The 19,492-nt window shown below is 37.4% G+C and overlaps 1 protein-coding gene across 1 annotated transcript in view; it reads right to left on the reverse strand.

The window, feature by feature from the left end:
• Positions 1 to 19,249, reverse strand: part of DMBX1 (diencephalon/mesencephalon homeobox 1) — a 99,890-nt gene extending 80,641 nt beyond the window's left edge. Inside the window, exon 1 of the mRNA XM_044085841.1 lies at positions 18,768 to 19,249. The gene's annotated coding sequence lies outside the window, so the exon portion shown is untranslated. The remainder of the gene's footprint in view (positions 1 to 18,767) is intronic.
• Positions 19,250 to 19,492: the final 243 nt, after the last annotated feature.

The raw sequence follows: 19,492 nt of genomic DNA on the forward strand, positions 1-19,492 counted from the left end.
AATGTATACTAAAGCTCTCCTTAAAATCTTTGTTCAGGTTTATTTTCCAAATTCCTTAACATTTTTTTGTGAAATGCAATAACTACAAAAAACAGGCATGGATTTTGTAATTATGAAGACATAGCAGTACATCTTACATTTTCAGCCATGTAATGTATAAGGATATCCTTACAATGTTTTGTGTGTGCACTTAATTTTAGCAGACGCTGACAGGAATTAAACCCCAGTTGTTAATGGCATTTACAAATATGACTGAGTCTTTTTAAATGTGTCTTGTTATCTAAAATGCATGCTAAAACAGGCAGATACTGTAGAAAACAAATCCTCATGAACATGATCCTGTCTGTGATTACAGTGAGATTATAACTGGAGATAAAAATGTTTGAGCAGTTATAGCAGACCAAAACCATTTTCAGAGAGTAAGCATATAAAAGCTACACTTTAAAAGATGCAAATTACTGTGTACCCTTGTAAGGCAAACCATCATCTAAAGGTGCATTCAAATCATGTTGATAAGATTATGATTAAGTTTTCCCCTGAAGTAACGCCTGAAATATGTGTATGTATGTGTATATATATATATATATATATATATATATATATATATATATATATATATATGTGTGTGTGTGTGTGTGTGTGTGTGTGTGTGTGTGTGTGTGTGTCTGTGTGTCTGTGCGGGCACGCATGTATATATATGCATATATATATGGATCTAGGACTATTGAACGAAAGTTCAATAGTCTGAATCCACAATCACCGAACACACTTTAACAAAAGCGCTTTTGTTAAAGTGCGTTAAAAAAAAAAAAACAAAAAAAAAAACAATAAATCTACTTTTATGCAGGGGGGGCAAGCCCCCCTGCACCCCCCCCCCCATGTAGATCAGTACAGATCCCATATATATATATATATATATATATATATATATATATATATATATATATATATAAATAAATAAATAGATAATTTTAATACATAATGTTCCATTATTTAAGTAAAATTATGGTAACCTATTCATATTATTTAGAAATGAACAAGAAAAGTTGGAAAGTTCCTGAAAGCATTTGCTAATTAGTCCACATGCCTGCTATTAAAAATTGCAGAATAGCATTTTGTTGGCTCTAGTACATCCCTGTACACATGTATTGCTATGGTATTGACATCGTTGCACTATAACTAATGGGCTTGTGTGCCATAGAGATCAGTTATTTTCCTGTAAGGGCAGGCCTTTCAAACACCATAGGTTCAGGTTCTGCTTGCAAAAATGTTGTTAAGAGGTATTTAGCACTCATCAAATAAGAAAATAGTTTACTCATCAAATCAATGTGATATTGAACTCTCTAAAATGAACTTGCTAAATTATACTACTTGTACGTTTACAAGAAAGAGAAAGGTTGTGTGACTTAGTACAAATATTTTTTTTTCAACACAAAACAATAAAATAAAATAAAATTATATTGTTTGCATAGCTCAAGATGTGTTTTCTAGTATACACCAATCAGCTCTGATTGTAGGTGACAAGATATGTCTATTTGTCCTCTACAGAGGACAGTGTTTAGCTTAACTGCCAGTTTGTGAGCTCATGCCAGGGTTTTTATTCTGTGATAGCTAATTAATTGTAAATAATATTTTGTAGGGCATGGTTATGCTCTTCCTGCCTAGTACCAGTTCCCTGGCTTACTTTTTGCTGCATACACTCGTGCCCACTGAACTCTTCTCTAGGCATCTTCACAAGTTCCACTTCTAGTTTAAATGTCCACATTAACAGCTTGCTTTGTCTTGTCCCTCCTGTCCTGGCACTGAGAAACAATCCTTTGCTCCATCTTCTTGATGAGAAAATGGTAATAGAAGGAAAATGTGAAAGGATCTAAAAATAGACAGGTATATCAAATATTAATTTACATCTTTCTGACAAGTTACAGTTCTGTAGAAACTGCATATATTTTGTGGTATGCCTTAAAAAATACAATATAGAAATAAATTAACGTTCTCATAATTGATGGCCATGAACAATTCTGAAACCCAAACGAGTGAAGCAATGCTTAAACCATAGACATTTTGTTAATCTGTGATGTATAAAAACATACACTAGGACATCAGATAAGGATCTCTCAGCTTCATCTCTACCCTTTACCCCTCCCTCTCATTGTAATCTAATTTGTATTGAACATATTATACCTGCTTTTCCTCAATATAGTTTTGTTTGTCTCCTGCTTCCCTATATATTTTCACAAGTTCTCTCATGATATTTTCCTCAGAAAAATGAAAAAGGTCAGGGTCTATATTATTTTAGCGAACGCTGTTTAATTGACCCAGTAAAGTCAAAATCCCTAAATCTTGAACACACAGAACGGTGATTTTTTTTTCCCCCAGGCAAAAAAAAAAAATTGCTGCTCCATAAAAAAAAAAAAAAAAAATCCAAACACAAAATAAAGTGGGGGGCTTTGCCCCCACACCCCCTACTTAAATATACCAACAATGTGATTGCACTACAGTGGAGGAAATGTCCCGAACATGACCCAGTAATTTTTTTCCTTGGGGAAAAATTTGCTGTTCCGTGTGTTCAGGATTTAGGGATTTCGACTTTATTGGGTCGCTATTTTAAGCATTTGCTGAAATAATATAGACCCAAAGGTCATACCCCACATCCAGATCCGGAATATTCTTTCTACCTGGTAAGGTTATTTACTTCGGTATTATGTTTTATAAAAATGACACAGAATCCTATTTTGTAGGTCTGCCTTTTCTCCATCATACACTTCTTTCATGCCCCTATTCTTTGTTAAGCCCCAGGGTCCATCTGTTCATTTTCCTTTGTCCATTAAAGGACAGTTGTGATCATAAAAAGCTTAAAGCACTGAATCCCATATATAGATACAAATCCAGCCTGCTAACTTACTATAAACTTGAAGTCAAACAATACTATGTGAGGTTCATTGCATTAGCAATACTGAGATTTAGAAATTAACTACAATACATACCAGGTCAGTTAATTTCAAGCTGAGCAGTTTCAGCAATTTACAGTGTTCTTTTACTAAGAGACTGAGCACAACACATCCATAGGTGATATCAAAATGAAATCTGCCACACTAGTAGAAAAGAACTCTTTCATCAGCGAAGGCTAAAGCAGCCCTTTCAGAGCTACAGTCCCTATGACTGCACAGCCAGTTGTAAAATTGTACTTCTATGCGGCTTAGAACACTTGAGTCCACAACTTCTGAATCATGCTAAATATTTTTTTTGATGGACCAATTTTTATTCCTGTAATGCTTAACTTTGTGAACATACTACTAAATGTGGATTTCTTCCCACAGGATTGAAGGATTGTAAGAAGTGTTACAGCTTTACTCTGGTAGAAAAAAAATTTACCTTTTTCAAGTTATGTGAAACCATAAATGAGTTTCATACATACACACTTTTTAGGTGTCAACAGACAAAATTTGTGAAAGTCGATAATGAACTGGGCATTTTATAAGAAAAGTACATACAACTTCAGGACTGGCACTATTATGAGTGATGAAGACAAGCAGCACAGATTTACACAACCCAACCTGAAATCCTGAATTGACATCTACAGCAATAAAAAAGTGATGACAAATCTTATTTTTTATGCAAAATGCATGCCAAGTTACTGCTTACTCTATACCTTTTCTACATATTAGAACCAACTGTGAGGCCATTGCTGTTCAGAAAAAAAAAAAAGTCCCTAATATACAGCAATACCTGATGGAATGCGCTGCTGCATTCTCTTATAAGTGCAACTGCCCCTGTGAAAAATAAACCATCACCAGATATTTCTGCATTATGCACATTTACACAAATGTGGCCTTTACCACCACCACTGCCTTCTGCACAGACTCCTCATCATGTATTCAGTACCATTGCCAATTACAGATGACTGAATATTTACAGAGTGTTATATAACTCACACTTTTTAAAATATCCTTTAAATAAAGTATCCTCTTCCTAACACTCTGTGCTAGTTTTTTTTTTCTTTGTCTCTTTTTCTCTGAAGACCATTTTTGTTTCCTCTTTCAAGTTCACCTGGTACACCTTTTGTTTGTTGACTTTTTACTGTTTCCTTATATTTTCTGAATGTCCTCCTTGTCTCCATAGTCTTCGCTGCTACCTCATTTCAGAATCATAGCATTTTCTTCCACTTTCCTTTGTCTATAAGCTTCATAAGACCATATAATATCTTTGTGACACCATGCTTATTTTCCTGTTGTTTCTTTACTTCCCTTTCTAGCACTTGTGATGGCATAGTAACTGTGTATGTCTCATTTTTCTAATGTTAGGGCACATAAGGGTTTTAGAGAAGGTACCTGCCAGAAGAATGTGGTGCATTTGCAAGAAAATTAAAAAATGATATATCATTCATTGTGAGTTGCATGTATCGTTCCTTCATGTTTATTCTACATAGGTCATCAGGAATTATTCATCCGCTGGATATTTTGAAACAAAGATATTTTGTTTTGTATCCAACAACAATTTGATTAATGATGAAAAGAAAAAATCTTCTAAAAACATTGAATCTGCATCTTGCCACATTTTTATGGGGGGAAATGAACAAATAATGAGAATGGCATTAAAAATGTAATTTTATAGAGAGCAAGCAACTGCTTGCAATCCCTTAAATTACTACCCCAAGGTCTTACTACCTACAGGAAGATGGTGAACTTAGGTTTTTCCTCTTGTTAGGAGCCCTACAATGTAAGACTGTTATCTCTGCTGCCAGAATATTAGGGACACAATATTATTTATGTAGCATATGTATGTGTGTGTGTGTGTGTGTGTGTGTGTGTGTGTGTGTGTGTGTGTGTGTACACACATTAGTTTGTGCAATTTATGTCTGTATGTGTGAGGGAGGGATTGCCTAAAAAATAGTACTGCAAATATTTTTTTAAATAAAGTAACATTTTAGCAAAATGTAATTTTGGTCATCTGTTTTTGAGGAAATTAGTTATATGCAAAGATATTTGAAGAATAAAATTCTCCCCAACAGTAATCTAGCAGTGACTCAGCAGACTGTGCAATCTCTTCTGATGCTGGAAATGAGAAGGTTGTTGTCTTCTATACCCAAACCATTATCCAGACTGTTATTCTAATGCAGAGAGTGCAGCGCAACTTTCGGGTAAGTGATCTCCTGCTTTGCCATCTTTTGAATGAGATAACCAATGTCCCATCTGCCTAAACTTCTGGAAGACGAGTAATAAAATTCCATAGCATTTGTTTATGAGAAACGGAAAGCTTCTTCTGAAAGAGGGTTATAGACTCAGTGGCATCTATCCGGTTAATAAAGTGAAATAAAACTCTCACTTCCTTTCTTTCCCATCTTCTTTTTTGTCATTTTTTCCTTAATGTTTATGTTTCTTACCTGTAAATCATGTTTTAAATTGTTGCTCCTTTTCTTATGTCTCTGGTGACCCACCGAGTTTCTCTCTTTATTGCTCCCTGGATTTAAATAAATGAGTTGAAAGTGCAATTAGGTATTGAAAGTACTACTAAAAGCGAAACTTGCAAATATCGTATAGCAAGGAATAAGGATAGGGTTACCACCTGTCCCACTTTGCGAGGGACAGTCCCTCTTTGGGCAGTTGTGTCCTGCAAAAAAATTGTAAAAATGGAAAATGTCCTGAGATTTTAGGACAAAATAATTTTCTATATTTTATGTAATAGTTGCATAAAACAGTTATTCTGTATCTGAACCACCTAAATGTTATAAGAAACAGAATAAGCAACTAAAACATTACAAGTATAAGCTTTTATATAGGCAAAAAAGTGAAGTTCTGTTCTTCGTAGTGGCAGGGGGTATGTTTCAGCCTGCAAAATCTGACGTTTGTACCAGAAATGTCCCACTTTGGGCATTTGAAAAGGTGGCAACCCTAAATAAGGAAGACGATAAACTGGACACGATATTATTTATTTCTGCATTTTTTCAAGCGGGATAGTCCAGATATGCCGAACCAATCTGCAGGAGAGGTCCAAGAGAAAAAGCTCCAAAAAGTTTTAAAAAGTACGCTCGACACACCCACACACATATGGTACAATGAAGCAATTCGGTAAACAGAAATTTGCAGAACTGGCTCAATCAATAGTTGCCACAGAATACATTTTACAAAAGTTTACAGACATTAGCAGAAAAAAAAAACATAATGGAGGACACATAATTATTATGCTATGCAAGCATAAACAAAATACAAATTAAGTAGATAATGTGCATACAGTGGCGATGTTTACCTTGAGCAATTCACAGAAGAACGCTAGAACTGATTAATTTAAAAACACGTGTCTGCACGAAGATGTTAAACACGCTTTGTGGGCAACTAGTTGTAAAGTGTAGTGTGTAAGACATTTTTTTTATTACTTATTTTTGGTGATTGCTATTAAAGCAGCATAGTTTTTCAGGGCAATAACTGTTTGGTAGGTATATATGTGTGTATTTATTTGAACAGGCCTGGCATAGCAAAGTTAAGTTGTCCAACAAAGCAGAAATAACTTTGGTTATTCATACTTGTTAGCTCTGATTAGCCACCCTATTTTAGCCCCCACAGTCCATATGTGCACGTCTTTCCTGAGCATGACTTCTCCAGAAGGAAAAGAAGACGCATAAGAATATTTCGGTTTAACCCCTGCTCAAGAAATGGTGGTGAGTCCGCAAATCAGTAGGAGAAATTATAGCTAAATTCTGACCAGATCTAATTATGTGCGCCAATGTACCTACCGACAGTGTTAGAATTCGTCTTGGAAACATGAATCTAACTAAAGCTGTTTTATATGGGTTTATCCTTTACCGGTTAGAACACACAGGCCACAAATTATTTTCGCGGACAAGTGTGGGAGACGCGCAGTATGCATAATAGAATTAATTTTAGCCAAGGAGATATCGTTTTGCTGTGAAAGAATGTTAATGTGCGTTTTAACTTAATTTAACCTTAGATTATGAGAACTATTCAGCATCCAGGTATACGTCAAGTATGGCATTTGAAGGCAGGATGAAAGTTTGTACCCATGTTTAATAATACCCCATGTGTGTATATGTGCTGTACAAAGTTAACTTTTTACTTTTACCACTAATTAGCTGCATCTTGTAACGTCTGTTTTGGATGGGAGGCCTACTGTTTAAGTCTCCGGGAATCGTTTAAACGACGGTGAATGCTCCCGGGGTTGGCCCTGAAAAAAAAAGATAATTGGGGTCTAGTGGGTGTATCCAGCAAACAAATAAATGGACCAGGCCAACCCCCGCTTTCACCACCCTAATAGAAAGCCCGTAGTTTATCATAAAATTTGTATTTGTCTTTTTTCAATTACATTAAAACTGTGAGTGTTGCCTTGGTGATGGAGCTAAATATCTCCATTGACTTGGGTAAACAAAACAATCAAGTCCACACTTCGGCAGCATACCTCTCAAGTGTACCTCATTACGAGGAACGTACCTCATTTGGGGTCTTAAAAAGTTCATGTTCTTCAAAGTTCCACATTGAAAGACTCTATCACACATTCAGTGTTAGGGTTTTTTAAAGTGAACCCCGTTGTATTAATCCATTAAAAATATCGTCGTTATAAGTAAAACCAGCATATGTTAACCATCCTATGACCTTCCTAGTTGAAGTTGTTAATAAGCCATTAGTATATGTTTCACATTTTTGCCAATTTTTTCCACATTATGAGGGCTAGTGTTCCTCATTTTGGACATGGAAGGTTGAGAGCTATGATCGTCGGAATCAGGAGTGTAACAAGTAAATTCCATTTTGTACTCACAAACTCTTAGTGCTACCCCATCTTGGACACATCACTTGAAAATAGACACATTTCTCAAAATACTGCCCCAAACACTCAACAAATAAGCAACATTTTCAGCTGTTCCCCCAAACTATTAAAGGTAATGTTTTTACATTCGCAATATTGTACTTGTAGGCATAATATGACTGAAACAAATTCACACTGATGTGATGCTCAGAAAAAAAATATTCATTGGAGTACAAAGAGTATGCCTGGCTACACCTTTGGTTGAGTACACCGGTAATTTTCAGCGCTGAGACTAGTTTTGTATAGTTCGAGTAGTAACACTTTTTCTGTGTGCAAAAATGCAAAACCTTACATTACAAGGCAGACCCTGACTTCCCTTGGTATTAGCTGCAATAGTGTAGCTCTTGTGGTAAGAGACAAATTGTGCCAGCTCGAAAACGCCACCCCCCCCCCAAAAAAAAATATTCATTGGAGTACAAAGAGTATGCCTGGCTACACCTTTGGCTGAGTACACCGGTAATTTTCAGCGCTGAGACTAGTTTTGTATAGTTCTAGTAGTAACACTTTTTCTGTGTGCAAAAATGCAAAACCTTACATTACAAGGTAGACCCTGACTTCCCTTGGTATTAGCTGCAATAGTGTAGCTCTTGTGGTAAGAGACAAATTGTGCCAGCTCGAAAACGCCACCGCCCCCCCCCCCCACACCACACACACACACACACACACACTCAATCCATACCTAATTGTTCACTCAGAATCTGCTAATATATGCGTTGCCTTGTTTGCTTTGTATTTTAGAAACAGAAAAGAAGGGAAGGAAAGCTGCCTTTGGGGTAAGTGAAAAAGAGACTACTGCCAGAGAAAACTATTATCCATTAACATCCAATTACCACTTGGTCCAAGCCATTAATTATAAATCAACCTTCTAATTGGGATAATTAGCTCTCTTATCGTTAATGTAGTGTGACTGATGCGTTCTGAAAGAATGTAATCACCCCATTTGTTTGGTCTTAGGAGGAGACAAATCCAGCTTCCTCTTACTCTTTAATTTCATCATTATTAAAAGCTCTTTAAAGCTAAGTTAAGTAATTGTTATGTAATGCATTGTAAACTTACATCCAACAACCCGCAACCACTACATAGCCTTGTTATCCAAGTTGTACACTGACTAAGGCTCTACGCAGCCCGGTAATAAAAATTACTGATGCATTTATTATTACTCCCTTTTTCTTGCTGAATGTCTAGTTTCTATGAACTGTTTTATAAGTGCGAAAAAATTAAGACCACGTATGCACTGTATTTTGATATTACTGGCATATCTGAATGTTTTAGTTGAAAATAATACCTTTTTTTGAGCTTCAAACAGTTATGTATGGCCCTTGAGGTGGAAGATAATTTAACCTTAGAGATGTGCACCAGCCGACAAATAAGACTGAAAGTAGCTTATAACCATAATAAGCATTATAAATGCAGACTGACAATTATATAAAGCACTGTATCTGAAAACAGATAACAAAGGGAGCTTATCTGTTCAGTGGTAACAAAAGTCCTACGCCTTTCGCTGTAGTTCAGGAATTCTGAATAGACAATCGTAAAAATAAACGTAACAAGTAGAGTTGTGTTTCTTGGCAGTGTGGCTTACCGTTTGAGCACTGCATAGCTACTTTATTAACATTTACGTTTTCTAGTGTGATATGGTTCGGACAACTGCGATGTGAGGCAGTGGGTGGCATTATTTACCCACATTTCTGTGAGCCAGTTGACAAATCATAGCCACACATCTGATAAGTTAAAAAAAGGTAACGCAGCAATGGATTACTTAACAGCTATGCTTGGCGTGCAACCTACTCTGGTATGCGTTTGTTTTTGTTAAGTGGCTAGGGGCCGTGGGCAATTTTCTGCCACTACACATGCTACAGGGGCATTTCTATATGGGCATTTTAGTGTGGCCACCGAAACTACGTGTTTGGACGAATTAATCAGACAAAACACACTAGAAGTTAGACTGAACACTGGTCTCTAGAGCCACAGCTCTCAGACAGGGACAAATCTCAAATAGGGTTATCATCGCTCCCTCTTTGCGCAGGACAGCCTTTCTTTGGGCAGTTGTGTCATTGGGGGGGGGGGGGTGAAAATGGCAAGTGTCCTGAAACTTTAGGACAACATATTTGTCCTGAATTTTCTTTATTAGGTGTGTAAAAGCAATTATTTTGTATATGAAACACCTACATATTATTTGAAACGGCATAAACAACTCAATGTTTTATTCTGGCAAAAAATAAAGTTATGTACTTCGCACTGGCTGTGTGTATGGCCTGTCCTGTAAAATCCCAGGTTTCCACAAAAATGTTCCTCTCTGGACATTTGAAAAGGTGGCATCCCTAATCTTAACAGAATTAGGGACACATCCAGGAATAATGAGGGACACCTTTAAAATATTAATACTATTAACCTGAGGCATTGGCAGAAGTAGAGAATGTGAATTAATATGCATTTTCTGAATATCTCTCTCATTATTGTCATTATTTATTAAGGATAATTCACTACCGTTTCTCAAAAGGTGACCAGTTTTATGAGGATTAAGAGGGACAGAGCTAAAATTTGAGTCAAAACCAGGGACATCCATGAAAGTCAGGAACAGTTGAATGATATGTCTAGAGCTGTGAGACATATCTTAGTACTAAGCCACTGTGCGATAAAGCATTCAAAATATGAAATAATCCTTAGGATGTTCTCAGTGGCATACTGTACAGATGTGACAGAAGGGCCCGCTCAAAAAGTGAAGTTTGCAAAGCAATACATGTTTGATAGACAAGACAAAAGGCCGAATAGGAACAAACTGTAAAAAGCAGAGTTGTGTTTGCATGTATTCCCTGCTTGTGCCTGTTTGGTCTGACACCTCTTTCCAGTTTTCTGCCTTATCCAGGGTTACCACCTGTCCCACTTTGCAAGGGACAGTTCGTATTTGGGCAGTTGTGTCCTGCGAAAAAAACTAAAAAAAAAAAAAATGACAAATGTCCTGAGATTTTAGGGCAAAAAATATTTCATAAGTTTTTTTTAATAGTTGCATAAAACAGTTATTTTTCGTCTAAAACACCTAAATATTATAAGAAATATTATAAGAAATAGCATAAGCAACTCAAATGCTACACGGATAAGCTTTTATTTTGGCAAACAAGTGAAGTACTGTCCTTTGCACCGGCTGTGGACATGTTTTGGCTCGCAAAATATTAAATTTCTACAAAAAATGTCCCACTTTGGGCATTTGAAAAGGTAGCAACCCTAGCCTTATCCTAAATAATTATCGATATGTGAAGTGGTAAAATTGCACCCGAGATCCTAAGTGTGCGTGTGCATGTACATATCCTGCTACAGACTGGCGTCCTGTACCGATTATCTGCCTTTACGCTTCTTTCTTTGTTCCACGTCCTTCACCACCCTAATCAGGATATAGCGGATATTGGAAGAATAAAAGGGAAAAGCAAGGCTAGACCAACTAAAAAAAAAAAAAAAAAAAAAAGCGACTGAGAGGTAAGCAAATAGTAATTTAACATCAACGATAAATGACGTCTGTTAATAGTGTGAGTATGGGATTATTTTTAGAAGGTGTGCCTGATACTGACAGGCAAATGTGCTAGGACCTGAAAGCGAAATGCGTTCTAAGTTCTGACCTGGAGGTGGAAAGAAGAATTTGTTTAATTGTGTGCATCTGCTGCAGAAACAGGGGGGATATTACAGCATCAGTTCTGCCCCTGCTGCAGTCAGTGACAAGGATGAAGAGTGCAGTCATATTATAGTTACTACACTCTTAGCTAGGAAGAAGATGTGTACAAGTAAGTAGATTAGCCGAAATGCATAAGTTAGGGAGTTACACATCTTTAGACCTCCCCAGCCCCATAAAAAATAGTCGCAATAGGCTACCTTGTAAACGTGATTGACTGAGGAAGAAACAAACCGGAGTTTTTGTATCTATCATCTGGCGTTGTCAGAATAATATAAATGTGAATTTATTTACATTTTCTGAAGAAAAAAAGGTCTATACAGTTAATTATTATCATTATTACGTGTAATGCGCCGCATTTTCCCCAAAAGTGATCAGTTCTGTAAGAGATGTAGAGGGACAGAATCAAAACTGGAGTCAAAATTAGGGAAGGCACCTCAATATCAGGGACAGTTGGAAGTACGGTATGCTTCAGACGTGTGCCGTTGTGTGTGTACATACGCATTATACAATATAGGCAAGTCACAAAGGCTTGAATTCAGGTATTTAGTTCAGTGCTTATGACCCATAAAAACACTGATTTTACAGAGCAATTGTGAACACATGGTGAATGTGCTGATGTGTGAATTTAGGAGGTCTCAGGTTACTTTGTTTGCAAACGGAACACACTAAATGAACATACACCTTTTCCTCTACAAAAGTATAACTCCATCCCCCCTTTCTGCTTTGAAAAGTACCGATGGCTACAAGGATGTGCAAAAGACGAAACAGCACACCTCAAACCAAAAATGCATGACTGTAACGACCAAAAGACGGTAAAGAGTATAAAGTTTGTATATTAGATGTTTTGGCTTCTAAATGTCCATTGGCAGCATGAAATACATCCCTTCTCCCTGTAGTATCTTTTTTTTGGTAAGGGGAAGCCACAGTGAAATGCACATTTCATAGTATATCGTGGCTGACAGTTATGCATGATCAACGTTGATTGCCCAAATACAACCTCATCATATAACGTTGGAATGCATTATTGACAAATGTCCTGTGCTATTTTAATCACAGCTTCATAATGGCTTGTTGACGTTTGTGCCACTTTTAATGAGCCAGGCAGAGCACCCCCCCCCCACACACACACACTTTCATTCATTGTCTTCACCAAAATCTAGCAAGTGTACTTCACTTGCAGTACAATAATCAAGTGGTGTAGGATTCTAAATGCCAGCTATCCGTTATTACGCTTACAAATATAGGATTGCTAAAGTGGCAGCTACATCCGACATAACTCAGTACAAGAAAAATAAACTATGTGTGTGTGTGTGGGGGGGTGTATCCTAATCACAGCAGTCCTCTTGTGAACCATAGTTAAGTCAAAACACTCAGTCGTATCGTCTGTCTTGCCATGGAAATGTAATACCCCTGCAGCTTGATCTCCAAACTTGAAGTGTTTAAAATAAAGGAGGTAAGGCTAAATTTTAATATACATTTTAATTCTTCTCCCACATAACCTAGGCACAAAACTTACAATGAAGAAAGATGCACAATAAACCAAGAAACATTCGTGTCTTCTCACTGCACATAGTAATAATAGACGAATAAACTCCGATTTTAAAAACGACGAAGTAAAACCAAAGATAAGATCGGTACACAGAAAAGTCTGGTTAGCCCTGTATGGGTAATTTCAGTCAGTACCTGACACAATGTATGTAACTTACACACACAAAACGCACACCAAAGCATTCAATTCACCTGTCTTAGCGACAGTTGTATTTAAAGTGCAGTCGTCCTATTTGGTGCATTAATTATTATCAGTGGGTACTTCTGAGACAGTCCTGACCTAAAAGCCACCAATGAATTACAAACAGCGGCATCTGTTTCTAACTAGAGTTCCGTAAAATGTAATTAGTTATTTTCCCGATGCTAAATTTTTCTTAATTAAATGCAAGACTTAGATGCCACCAGACACTGAATATTTTGATAGACCAATTAGAATTAATTGAAATGTTTAATACAGCCTAAGTGGAGTCTATGCATTGCTAGGGGGGCTTCTCTTTTAAAAACTACATTAATGGTTACATTGATTTGCAAACTGAATAAAAGGCATGTTGTTTTAATTACAAATAGTTACTAAAGTGACATTTTTTAATTAGCAAACTCACTGAAAGAAAATATGTACTGAGGTCACTGAGAAATGTGGTCAATAAAGTAGTACAAGCTGTCAAATTAGGACAGAACTCCAGTCCGAATGGGACTAAAGACAAACTAATTCATACTGCTTTCAAGACATCTACTCGATGCCGAGAGCTTCAGTAAAGCAGTCACATTGGAAAGGGCATATATGTTATAATTTCCGGACCAGAGCCTGCAATACGCACTTGAGGATAAAGCAGGTTATCTGTAAATGGATGGCTATAATAAAACAACAGGGTACGAACTTTGTCAAGCAAATGTTTTCCTTCAAAACTTATATAATTTTTCATTTTTGTTAAATGAGGAAATTTTGTTTTGTCTTTGCGCTGTTTGACGCTGGGATCTTTATCTTCTTCCGGCTTTTCCCGGTTAGGGGACGCCACAACGGATCACCTGTCCGCTCATGATTGGCAGTGGAGTTTTACGGTGTGGAGTTGCCAACCCGGTACCCAATCTTCCAAAGAAGGCACACACACGCACTCATCCCTAGGGCCAATTTAGAGTGTTCAATCCATCTGCAGCATGTCTTTGGGAGGAAACCCACGCGACCACAGGGAGGACACGCAGACTCCGCACAGAAAGCACCCCAGCATCGAACCGGAGAACGTCTTTGCTGTGAAGCAACAACGCTAACCGCTGCACCACTGTGGCTGCCCTAATTTCCCCCAAATAAACCGGATTCCTTTCCTCACTCTGTAAACTATTGATTTCTAATCCAGATATCTTGTTTTGTACTGGTAAAGCCACTCAAACATCTAAGCATCACAGATTGCTTTGAACGATAAAGGCTAAGGACACCTAACCTCTAGGAACATGACATCATCTCACCTGCAGCAATGCAACTCTCTGTCCAAATAGTGTAACTCACTTCACACACACAAATATGTATATGAGAGCGTATGTAAATAGTATCATAACTATCTTTGTGGACACTTTCTCCTTGTGTGTTACTCTATACACAACAATTGCTAAATACCGTTTACTAATATACAACGAATGCTCTCTACAGACGACTGCTATATTACTCAAAATTCACTTAACTGAGCATGCTTCCCCCATTTTGTTTGTTTAGGGTACAGTCTGATGTATTGCTTTGTAATTCAGCATATTGAATGTTTTCACTGGCATCGTTTGCTCAGTATGTTAAACGATGTAATTGCCTTTTAAGTCCTGCTGTTATTACACTGAGATGGTGGCTGAAAAGGGTTATAGCACCAGCCCACCTACCTGGTTAGCAGTCTTAAAAAATCTCGTTATCTGTTGCACCCTTATCTATTATGAGCATTTATTTGCTTTTACCTTGGCCTGCGTGTTTGCTTGTGTGTCGGTATCAGTATATCACTCGAACTTAAACTTATATAAAGGAAATGTTATACCTAGGTAACACACACACATTCCTTACAGCCAGTTTAATATGAATTATGAACGCATAAGGAAAACAAACAAAAATTACCAAACCGTTAATACTAACTCCAATGAGTTTACTATGCACTTTAGCGATGCTGTATGCAACACGAGAGCTGCAAAAATTGCAAACAATAGTTACTTTACTCTTGACAGAGTACCAGGCAGACACATTCTTAGAACCCCCTCTGCAGTTATTGTCTATCTATCTGTGCAGCTGACTATATGTTTTGGGTGCATCTGTGGTAGAAACTGAATGAAATCCAGTGAATTGGATTAAAAAAGTGATTTTAATAATACTGAAATTACAATATTAGTAACACTTCATTTCACTTAAGAAATGGTTCTAACGTCAGCTTATTGCAGCACCCTTTTAAACGGTTGTTTTTCAAGTATACCAAATACAGAATAGTGTTACCTGCATAAAAGAATAATTTCACAGACACGCCAGGCAGGTTGTTGCACTGTAGGCATCTACCAGACCAAGGCCGACAATAGCTTCACCGATGTGTGCACACTTTTCAGCCCAAGCATGGCTGGAACTAAGGCGTGCTACGTCTTGTAATACAGGCAGACCAATGCTGCAAAGAGCTACACGTGTGCCTCTACACATTTCTCACTAAACCCAGTGATGCACATGTACCGCACTTTGTGTGTGTGTGTGTGTGTGGGGGTATTTAAAAGACGTATTTAACAATGTCCATGTTTGGTTTGTTTAGTGATACCTAATACTGTTTTTAGATTTATTTTGAACTCTTCTCTTGCTGCTTAGTTCTTACAACGTGACAACATTCATCTTCAAAAAAGGGAAACACTTTGTAGGTATATACTTATCAACCTATTTAATCCGTTTGTGTATAATAATACAAACACGTCACCATTTTTGTGGTCCTGTACAAACTGCCAGACATCACACCATCGAATTATATAATATATTCAGACAATTAATAGTTCAGGCGCCTTTAAAGGGAATAAGTTAATGCTACGTAACCGTGTTACCATCTTATGTAACATATACCCCAGCTAAAAGCTCCTTAAGTCTGTTGTGGCCATGGCTGTACAGACCACAATACTTTAATTATAATAAACTGCTTGTTTATTTTAAGGATCCATTAAACAATCCTGACGAGCTTCTAAAGGCATTACTTGTAAGACAGGTAGAGATTTCACTGTCCTCATTATGCTTAACATATTATCCTAATAAATACATGCTTATCCATATTTAAAAATGATAATCTGCTATCTTAAATTACGCTGAACCTGCAGACGGGTTGGTCAATTATGATACCGTGTCTATCTCTGTTTTTTCTCCGTCTCCCACTGCAGTGTTCCTGCTGCCCCTCGGCTTCTGTGTGTTTTCTGCATCCTTTTCACACCCGCCCCACTGATATCCATGGCCTCAGGGAGACTCGAGATGTATGAGATCTCCTTCAGTAAAATATGCAAGTACTGCTCCCCATTCAGGTCACCATCTAATGGAGGTGCAAATAGGTTTCGACTTCAGAGCCCCACATTTGTCATCCAACTTGACACACGCTTCTAGTCTTCACTTTTGACCGAGTTTGTAAAATAAAATGCATGCCCAACAGATGCTTTGTTATCACCCTGTATCACAACTAATTCCAGGTATTTTAATTGTATTGCGCTACAAGCAGCAACTCTGGAAACCGCTTTGTAATGTTTGCATTTGCTGACACAATAGGATGTTACATTTGATAACAGAAGAATTAAATAGTGTCATTCTTCCATTCATCTCCCCAACATTCCTTATTAGGTTCGAACTAGAGTGCATACCTGTATCATACTCTCTGTACATATAGCTCACCTAAAAGTCTGATTTCTTTTCTTTTAGGCGATTTATATATCAATAGCTGTTTCTTTAAAATAGGGATATACGGTTCCTTTCAGCAATCCCTACATCAGCATAAGAGACACAGAAAATGGTGCCAACATTTTGCCACTGAACAGTATTTTTGTCTGTTACAATGTTCTACGTCTTTCATGTTGTAACTTTATTTAAGTACGGTATCAGTTTTAGATCGTAAACAAACCACGCCCATTTGTTTATTCACTTCTAACCCCTTCATTTATTCTTTTCCAGTTCTTTCTTACTTTCTAATTTAATTTTCCTTCTTTCTGCTAGAAATATGATTTTTGCCATTATGTGTGTCAAGGAGCCAATAAATTCTAGAAAATCTTAACCAAGCAAAAATTGAACTAAAGAGCTGACGTACATAAAAAAGGTCGCTTGGCTTAGTTATAATCGCTTTAAGTGTCCCTTTCTGACTTTTGCCTTTTCTAAGTAACAGCTTTATAACTGCCTTATTGTCAGTATTGTAGACAAGCTTTTAGTCTGTATATAATATGCTTTGTTTTTAAAGATATATTGTTGTAATGGACCATTTTTCAGAGTAAAATCTAAACATGCTGGGAGCTTATAAGAAGTCATCCACCCGACCACTGTGGAGCACGCTGAGAGACTTCGTGTTCACCGCTTTTTACATTGGCCTCATCCCCTCCAGCTACAACTCACCATGCTGTTTGGTTATTAAAACATCATTATGTAAATTACATAAATTTACAATATAACACTTTGATCCCTATAAATTAGGAAGCGCATTATTGTTCAAGAAGATACCCTCTGGCAAACAAAAACTAATGTGACATGAACAATCCTATTAAAAATAAGACAGTTTCACACAGCTTTAAAAAGTGGACATGGTAAAAGGTTACTTTCAATCCTGGCTCGGGGATCTTGGATTATAATTTCCAGAAATATGGATAGCTGGGAATAAGAATCAAATACATTTAAATCGCCCAGAGGTGATTAAAACCATTCGCGCGGCTGTGTTTCTTTCAGCCTCTTGGACAAATCAGCTGTATTGAGTTATTTAACAACATCTGCTAAAAATTACAAACGTTATAAACTCTGAAAGATGTGTTCTCATCTTGTAAATGTTTAGTAAAGAAATGATCCATTATTTTGTGAAAGAAACCAGAACAAATCAGTGAAGTCTTCAAGCCAAGACTTAATACAACTCCAAGTCACAGTGAAGAAATAGCATTTCCCTTACTTGGTTCAGACTTCAAGTGCTGACAGTGGTTACCATGCCTTAATATCTGGACTTTTCCCATGCAAAGTGCGTTCATCCATCCACTGTTGGACAATATCTTTTGTTCGCACGTTTTGTTGTTTAATCACTTTTAAATCTGTCCACTGACGTTTATTCATTTAAGTTGTAACTTCACAAACATTTTTAAGAGTGGATTCAAACTATGCATTTCACAAGAATCTTGTGCTTAACAATAACATTTCCCTATTATGCAAAACGTTTTCAAAGGCTGATTATAGGAAGTCACAGCAGAAGAGAGAGGCTAAACTGCAGCTCCCAACTTCTTTGCTCAAGAATCGGAGACAAAACCAAAAAAAGGAGTAGGGGCAAGGCTTAAACCCAGGAACAACTTTTAACGATTAATTACGCGAATTCATATTATGAGTCAGTAGAATAATATGTGTTGCATCAACAAGCATTTCCAGAACGATAAAACATATGACAGGTCTAGTGTCAGCCATTACTGACAGACTGCAATCCTATACTCTTTACGAGAAAATCAAACATTTAATGAGAGGCAGGGGAAAAAGTAAGTTAATATCAGGGACGTTCTGCAAAATGAGGGACAGTTTAGCGGTATGGGTTATACTTACCCTGCACAGGCTTTCTTTGGAGACAGTCCAAGTGAATGTAAGCTTCCTGCTTTTCAGAGCCTTCTTCTTTCTTCCCCTGCCTTGTCCAAGTTATAGAAGAGAACTATGATGCTAAGCGAGACACCTCGGTGGTTTTGAAGTCACTGTCGTACTTTTCCCTTTCTTTCTAAACCTAGATGCACTTATGACTCCTGTAATATTTATCTTGTCTTTCCTTACCCTATCTGTTTCCCTGCTCCCTGCTCTGTCTTTCTCAGTAGATGCCCGACTTCTCAGAGAACGTCGTCTGTATCTGGCTCAGTCTCGTACTTCTTTGCTCTCTCTCTATTTCACTCTGTCTCTCTCTCTTTCCCTTTCTGCATGTATGTTGACTCTTCTGCTCCATTGAAGCTGCCATCTAACGGGGGCAGCACTGAAGAAGGATTTTTAAGACCGCTTCACAGAAGAGTGGAGCATCCCAGAAGAACTGCCAGTGGCCCTTCATCCTGTCAATCAAGATAGAACTGCTACCCCCCCCCCCCCCCCACACACACACACCTTGTTTATTTACCTCAAACGCACAGTAAAGTGCAACGGTACTTGTATATCGGTAAATGCCCTAACAGCTACGAAGGATTGCAGGCAGCTGTTTGTTTTTGCTTGGTTTCATGGGGGAGGGGTGCACAGTTAAAATGGGTTATGAGGATTTTGTTTGCTGTCTTTGAGGTCCACCATCTGTATTTAGT

The sequence above is a fragment of the Protopterus annectens genome, chromosome 10.part0 (genome assembly GCF_019279795.1).
Source record: "Protopterus annectens isolate FY-2018-M chromosome 10.part0, PAN1.0, whole genome shotgun sequence".
In the NCBI taxonomy this organism is placed as follows: domain Eukaryota; kingdom Metazoa; phylum Chordata; order Ceratodontiformes; family Protopteridae; genus Protopterus; species Protopterus annectens.